We start from the raw sequence: 8900 nt of genomic DNA, 5'->3' as shown, positions 1-8900 counted from the left end.
AAAAGGGGGGGGGGGGGATATATATATATACCTGCAATATTAATAGAGTTTTATAGGCTGTCTGCATCTTAATTTAAGACACAATGAAATGAACATGCATGGAATAAGAATAAAAGTATATGATAAGAACATGCAAGTGGAAATGGGAACACAGAGGTGGGAGTTACCCATTTCGTAAGACTTTTTGTATGTTCTAATTTGAGCTGTGATGATTGTGTGGACATCCAGGCAAGGGTCTGTTATACTGAAATATTAATTTACTAGCAAAGAGAATTTGGAGCTGAGTAGGAGATGGGAAAAGAGCACATCATGTTACTGATTTTGGCATTTGCTTAGAGCTGTGGCAGGAATTTCCTGCCTAAGTTTCTGCTGGACTGCATGTTGTTCACAACAGTGAACGCTGACCCAGACTCGGTGGCTACTAATAATTGGTTTTGTCACGATTTTTAATGTTTTTAGCCTGATCTGAGACCAGAGTTTCTGCAAATCTTTCTGTACCGAAGCTAAAAACTGTTAGATGAGGAATAGTTAACCACTGAATATTCACTTTTTATTTGTCGTTATGCTTAGTGAACGGAAGTAAGGAATGCAACTTTCTGGGAACTCATTTTCTCATATGACTGCAGAGATTCAAGTCATTTGATGCCTGTTTCCTTTGTGATAGGGAAAATTCTTGCTTTCAGCCGGTTAAGTGCAATCCATTTATTCTGCTTGAATGCCAATTACTGAAGGATTTTTGCTACAAGTATACATCACATTTTGCACCTTCTGTCATCATGTTATTTAATGCATGTTCTTTACACAAGGAAATGATGCTGAACGTGATGTCCAGCTTATCACATCAGTATCATTTATATCCATGTCACCAGTGATAATAAAATCTAGACCTCCTGACAGCTCTATGCTATCAGGAAAATGGAGAATGAGGAGCAGAAGCCTAGTACTCTGAGCGTTTAAGAAGTGCATTATCATTATGATTATCTGAAATGGGTATAGTGAGTGTAAATGTGCTTTTTGATGCAATGCAGGTGGAAAAGCATGAGTCCGTACCTAGAGCTATGTAAACCCGGTAGAATACTGGGCCAGAAGTGATGAGTATTTCTACAGAAGTTACGGACATATCCTGTGTAAATGGACTATGATTGCTGGGTGAAGTTTGGGAGGTTTGCTGAAATAAGGATGAATTTACATGCTGCCAAGGTTAGGTAGCAGCTAGCTGAAGAATTATCCCATTCTGGAAGGAGACACATTCTCTTTATGGCTCTGCCAGTTCATAGTAAAATACTTTATTTCTAACATTGCTAACAATATATGAATTCTTCAGAAACTATCAGCTGGAGTCGAGGACTCATCCTTAGCTGACCAACCCATCAAGTAGGTCAGAGCTGTGTTCTTACAATACCGTCCTATCAATCTTATTTGCATAGCAGAAAAGTTGTGGTAGGGCAAATGGAATCTGTCCTGGTAGCCAATATTCAGAGGTTTAGTATGTTCCTCTGTGAGATGTGAATTACGTGAGCTGTGGAGCTTGAATGACACTTTTTTTTGTATTGATGGTGTAGAGTGCTGGCACCGTTAAGTGGGAGTGCCTTATACATCTCTTTTCCCCAAATTGTTTATGGACTGAAAATAAAAGACTCCTTCTATGGTATAGGAACTATGATTTCAAAAAGGTTCAGAACTATAATGGAAAAAGTTTTTTTGAGCAAATGAGTTGTAACTATAATGAAATTTTTTAAAATAAATCCCTTTTTCTGGTGTGTTACAGACCCACTTTACGCATGCTGATTGGAAGGAGAAACTGAAGAGAAATACCTGGAGTGAAACAAAAATGTGGAGATTTCAGATTGCCTTGTTGTCCAGACTACAGTGTTTCTAGGCATGATAAGCACCATGGGAAACTTCTGAACAGGCCACAGAAGCAATTACTTTTTAGTTGCCCTGGGAATAGGTAGTGTTGGATACTGATTTTCTGACATATATGTAACTATGGCATTAGACAATCTGTATTTTTAGCTACAAAGGATCTAAATCAACACTCTCTTCCTCCTTCTCCCTGTTTTTCTCTGACAAAATTTCTTTGTCTTTTTCTTCCTTTCATCCCACTCTTTCTCTCTTTGTCCGTCTCCATCTATGTCTTTTCCTTAATCGAACTACCTGTTCTTTCAGCTAAAGTTGGAATAGTAGGATTTCTGTAATATTTGGAGGGATTGGTGCCATTCACACTGCGGCAAGATAAGAAACACAGTACTAATCCTAATATTATTTACTGTAGTGTTCCTTCTGCAAATAGATCTTAAATTCTTTTGCAATTTTTAGTTATTATTGCTACTATTGTTGTGTTGATTAATAGATGTGAACATAGACTTGTATGCCCAAGAAAAATGTCACCGAAACATTATAGGAATGTTGCTATAAGGCACTCTTCTCAGCCCTTGAGGGATGTTATTTAAAATCAGGGCTTGTCATACATTATGTTAGGCCATATGCTCTGACTGCTCTGTGGATACTGTTCAGCACTGGTGCATAGCCTCCAGTGTCAGATGCAAAATGAAACTCCAGTTTAGAAATCTATACCTGTCATGTTCTCATGTTTTTGGGTCCCTGAGCACTTCAGGTAATTCCAGAGACACCTGTTTGCTAGAAATCCTTAAAAACATTTTCAGACTTTGAAAGTACTTATATAGGCTTATGATTTATGGATATGTCTGGCTCTTGTCTTCATTAGAAGTTTTTAAGTACTTGAATTAAACATGCCGTAAATTTGGAACTAATTGTTTGTAGACAGTGAGATATATTTTCTTAAAAAGGACATGACTGTGAAGTGTTAATGTTTGTAATTATCAGTGGCTTGTATTGGTTTGGTTGGTCTTATCCCAAAACAAGGTTAAAGAGGATAAAATTGGTTTCACACTAGCTTAAAAGCCATCTAGATTTCTCAGAGCATTGCTGACTGGCTTCCTGAAGTAAATTTCTCCATTCTGAGGGTTTTACTAAAATACAGGACTTCTCAAAGCCACCTGACATAATGTCCATAATGTCAGGCAGCCACGAATCAAGGAGAGAATTAAGAAAACCCTATGTAATTTTTTTTTTTTTTTTCTCTCCTAGAGACCAAAATACTGTAGATATTACTATAGGACTCTGTACCAATTTCTTCCCATTGGTAAAAGACTTTCCACTGGGTTGATTTATTGGTGTTTGGCAGCTTTGCATGAGCTATCCAGATCAAATAGCTACATAACAGGTTTAGTCTTAAAGCACATCACAAGTGCTGTTATTGAAATAATCCGTGTGATATTTTTGCAAAGTGGAAAGGGTCTCTCCCTTTGCACTCAACAGAAATATGGGAAACGCGGTGTTACAGCTTTAACTGGACATAAGGTGTGAACAAAAATATCTTTTATTTTGCATTTAAAAGCATCAGATATTTTTCAACTCTCCGTCTCCCTTCTTTGAATAAGAAATCTTTTCTTAATACTCCATGTTTAAAGCCAGTATTACATTTAAAATAAAAAAATGCAATTACTGTATTTTTCCCTTTTTTTTGTGAAGAATATTAAAATCATCTTTTTCTGGAGATGGAATTATACCCTTATCAACACTTCATAAAACACTGGTGAAGGTGTTGTATCCCAGACTCCCAGACTGTCACTCCTACACATGGATCCAATTTTATCTTATCACTTTTTGCAGCTTTGTTGAATTTTTACATGTGCTAGTTCTTTGAAGTTTATGAAACTGGATGATCCAAAGGTTGTGAAGAGAGGAAAAAAAAACCCCACCAATTATTAATTACCTGGTGAAAAATCATTACACTACCCCATCTTTCCCTGCTCTCTGTCTCTTAGGTCTTAGAAGTGAGACTAGACAGCAACATTACAAGTGAGTATGTAGTCCAAAAGAGCAAATCTATAGAGTGAATCACCGGGTGCTGTGGACCAAACATCCTCAATAAACACATTACTGAGGGCAGTGAACTAATTTTCTTCAAAAACAGAGTCCTAGTCCAAACATCCTAATCTGGGTTCACCTTCAAAAACTTTAGAATAGAGTATTTCATTTGGAAGGAACCTCCAACAGTCATCTATTCCAACTGTCTGACAGCTTCAGGACTGAACAAATTAAATCATGTTGTTAAGGGTGTTGTACAGATGCCTCTTAAATGCTGATAGGCTTGGGGCATTAACCACCTCTTTAGGAAGCCTATTCCAGTGTTTGGTCAGCCTCTTGGTAAAGAAATGCTTCCTAATGTCCAGTCTAAACTCCCCCTGGTGCAGTTTTTAACCAGTCCCATGCATCCTATCAGTGGACACCAGGGAGACGAGCTCAGCACCTCGCTCTCCACTTCCCCTCAGTAAGCTGTAGAGAGCAATAAGGTCACCCCTCAGCCTCCTTTTCCTCAAACTAGACAAGCCCAAAATCTTAAGACACTCCTTACAAGGCATGCTTTGCAGACCTTTCACCAGCTTTGTTGCCCTCTTTTGGATGAGTTCAAGTACCTTCACATCCTTCTTAAATTGTGGGGCCCAGAACTGCATAAAGGATTCAAGGTAAGGTTGCACCAAAGCTGGGGTCCAACAACTTTCATTGTTGGGGCCCCATAAAGTCCATGATAAATACAGAAGCAAAACACTAATCCGGCTCAGGTAAGATCAGAATCAATGCAGTACCATTTTTTTTGGTCATTAAATTCATGGTAAGCAAAATAAAATAAGACTATAAATATCCCAAATGTATCCTCCTAGTTTGTCTGCTGTGTTCTATGGTGAATAAGATAGAAGCAACTAAATTGGGTGACAAGGGTAAGAGTAGAAGACAAATTTACCATAAAATACAGAGGAATTGACTGCAAGACAAACATAAAAACTCAAGACAAACACTTCACAAAGCTAAAAATGGTAAGCCAAAATAGCAAATTCATGTAAGTGAACTGTGGTAAATTACTATGTGTATCAGGTCCGTGTTTTGACCATTTACTAATAGAAAAACTATCATCTTCATGGAATGCCAGAGTATGTTTATTGTCAAAACTGTGTGGTGTGATGTTTATGAAAGTATAATACCTGTATTTGTATTAGGGGCTGTCTGTCATCACAACATCTCTTATACAGATCTCAGCCACGGTTGGTTCTTCACAAAAAAATTGCCCGGATCTGTAACTTTACTACCCTACAGCCTGCCTCTCTCTCTTGCTGTCTATCATTTAGGATGACTTATGAAATGGATACTTTTCTAATAAGGAATTTTGTAAGGTCTTCGTCCTAGAAATACTGACACCAACAATTAGCATTAAATCTCACTGTTAACAAATGAATTACATTAACAAAGGTATGTAATTATATTAACAAAGGTATGCGGAATCACAACAACCGGAGACCTGGCACTTATTTTCCCCAAGCTTGGTAAGTAAAATAGTTCCTCCTTGAGTTCTGCAAAGTTGAAGAAACAACAAAGAAAGAACAAAGAATTTTGCTGGAATATTAGATCAAGTAATGGTTTTGCCTTGGATTAATGATGTGAAATTTAAAGGTGAACAAAGTTTGTGCCCCATTTGAAAGCAAAAAGGGGAAAAAGAGTGGGGGCTCAAGTGGAAGATTCCTAGACTTACAAGTTGTAGTTTGAAAAGAGTTTTTTTGGGTTGAGCCTTGCCCCTTCTCTTTGTTCTAATAAGAGCACCAAAGGGAAAAATAAAAGAAATACAGAGCAGTGTCGCTCTTATATAATAAGTTCTCATCTAAATCTGACCATTGTAGATACAAAATTATTTTACTTTGAATAAAAATAAACATTTTGATAAATTATTGTTGTCAGATGTACCACGCCTTCTCAGAAAACATCTGTATCTTAAGTAAATATCTCGAGGATCCACTATCATCCTTTTCCAAACTAGGCATATGTGCATGCATACACATGCAGAAGCCCCCCACATCTCACATAATTTTTCTGAAGAGTACATTGAGACAATATTACTCTAAAAGTCTCCTGTGATTATGAATAATTCTGAGGAAGTAATTTGATGACAGTGATTTTTCTGTAGGATATTAATTCATCTATCAGATCTCAGTTATTCATCAATTTGAAGAAGAATAGGTAGACAAAAGAAGCCCAGACTGTTAGCAGAACTGCACAACTCAGACTCCACTTCCAGTTTTTCCTGCTTGTGATTATTCTTACCTTACATAAACCAAAACAAAAGTCTGGGAATAAAAAAGAAAACCTACAGTTTTATCACTGAAATCTAAGTGATTGACTCATTCTGTCCAAAGACTGGGGGAAGTAACAAGCAACAGTCTAATTAGATATTCTTCTACTACATGCTTCAGTGAATTCTGTGCAAACAAATAACAGGGTAGTAGATGTAATAAAGATGTAATTTCAGTCATGAACTGGATGAGATTCTGTGGATAGAACATCAGAAACTGTTGTGAAATAAATTTTATAATTATTATTTATGATATTCACATAAAGTATATTAAAAAAAAAAAAAGAAATTCTAAATAGCTGAAGATTTGCACATGAATGAAAAAGAACAGCAAGTCATAAGGAACTACTCATATTGCCAGTGGTTTAGGAAAGAAAATGAAAGCCCATCTAAAAAAAATAAAATTAAATAAGAAAACATCAATCTGACATTATTTTCCTCAGTACAACAGGATGTGAGGCAATCATCATCTTGCAAAGTGCACTGATAAACAAATTGTGATTAATTGGACAGTCTTTGACAGTATCAGTCTTAATTGTCTGCCTTTAATTTGAGGTTTCCGAAGATTCCGATCTCTAGAAAATCAAATCTCCTTAAGTTCCAGTGGGCTGTCAATTAAATTTGACTGATTACTCTCACCGTTATCCTATAAAGATAATCCACAATTAATTGCTATACTGTGCAAATTGCAGCAGGACAAGAATAGTTTACAGGCTTAGGGAAATGTATGGTAATGTGCACCCATGCTCTCCAGACACCTGAATCTCAATTTTAATATTCCCAATGTCCTTCCAATGTCAGACTTAGTGATTTTTATGGGACTCATTATAGTGCATTTCTGCTGCAATTGGAAGATTCTTTAGCATGGTTCATGGCCCATACCTGCCAGATGAATCACTATTACATATACATGAGAAGAAAAAGAAATGCAGGCTGGCAAGTTCAGTATTCCACATTTGCTCTGGGAATGTTTTCTTCGGGATTTTGAGGGCTGAGGGAAGGAACTTTCTCTAGAGGGCTTTCTTGACTCTGTCCATACACGAGTTTGGCCATTAAAACTTCCTTTAATAGAAAGAAGTTGTGTAGCAGTTGTTTGCGTGAATAGAATTTATAGGAAGGTTTAAATGAGATAATCCTGTTTGTTGGTTTTTTGTTTTGTTTGTTTGTTTGTTTGTTTGTTTGGTTTTTTTTTCATAGAAATGAATGCTGACATTGAGCACAAATAGAAAAAAATAGCTGGAAAGATGAACATTTAGCATTCAGCTGTTGTGACATTCTGCAGTAGTAGTGTTACACAAAGTTCCACTGGAGGTAGTTACAGATTCTAGAGAAATGGGTCAGAGAACTCTTTTTTTAGAAATCATTGAGAAACACGTAAGAGCTAAGAGAGGGAAGATTGTTAAAAAATAAGACCAAAATTGTGGTGATTCTGATTTGCAAAGTAAAAAGTTTGTGTTGAGAAAATTTTAGGGATGTTTGAGCATTGCTGTAAGTGGAGATGTATTCAGTATAAAAAAGTCATAAATTATTTTGTTCATTAGTGGTTTTATGTAATAAAGCTATTGCCAGTGACACTTTTCTACGTGACCAAATAAATTTACGTTACTAATAGCCAAATGAAAAAGATGTCAAAGATAATTAAGGAATTACTAAACTATGTCTCTAGTTATGTAGCAATTACTATAATTGCAAAGGGATAATATCATTCTTACTTACCTGTAAGTGTATTTACAGTATCTCAAATCCATCTTTACAGTCAATGAATCCTTATCATGGTATGTTGCTTTCCCTTTCTATTTCTTCTAACTCATAACATTTTTCCAAGTCAGTATTTCACAAAGAAATATTACTTAATTCATGTAAGAATATAACTGTATTTAATGAGGTGCATGATAAATTTAGACACCATTTACTTCAGACAAACTTGGAACTAGACTGCCATCTAAAAGAGCAGAACATCTATTCCTTTATGTCAAAAAGTAAGACATGGCTATGGTCTTTATCTTAAAAGAGAAGCTGGTTTAATAAAAAATGTAAGAACATTTTCTTCAAGATAGCAGATAATCTGGTTTTGGGATAATCAAATGTGTCATAAAAGAGGTTGCATTTTCATTTCAGGAAAAAAAAAAAAAAAAAAGAGAAACAGGAAAGAGAAGTAAACCTTCCATTTGAAGTGTACATTATTTTAAAGATTCTCCTATCAAAGTCAATGTATCTCATAATCTTTCTGGGGCATGAGAAACTTAAATGCTGTAGAGAATATTGGAATATTGACAGCTGACAGGCAACACGTACCTCAAATACATAGTCTGCTTCTCATCTGGTGGTTTAGATGCTGAAGAGAGATTTTTTGGTAAGTGAGCCTTTAGATGAGAGCATGAGTTACTCTACTGTTACTGAGATGTACGTGCTTTACTAAAACATTAAGCAATGTGATTCTAAAAATAGTTGCTGCTCAAGGAAAAATAAAGTATTTGTATGTTTTTGAGGAACCTACAGAAAAATGGAGATGCATGTTGCAGCACAGAAAGAGAAGAACCTTTAAGGGTATGATAGGAGAGAGAAAGCAGTTCATTCGAGTACCACTATAAAGTGTACTTCTTTAAAGTCATATAAATGTGAATGAAAAAACAAACTTGAGAAGCTGAAATATCTGTCCATGGGAAAAAAAAAAAAAAAAAAAAAAAAAAAAATA

Source organism: Athene cunicularia (genome assembly GCF_003259725.1).
Source record: "Athene cunicularia isolate RWA chromosome Z unlocalized genomic scaffold, athCun1 chrZ_part1, whole genome shotgun sequence".
In the NCBI taxonomy this organism is placed as follows: Eukaryota; Metazoa; Chordata; class Aves; order Strigiformes; family Strigidae; genus Athene; species Athene cunicularia.
The sequence above is the reverse complement of the archived record's forward strand: the minus strand, read 5'-3'. Positions refer to the sequence as shown.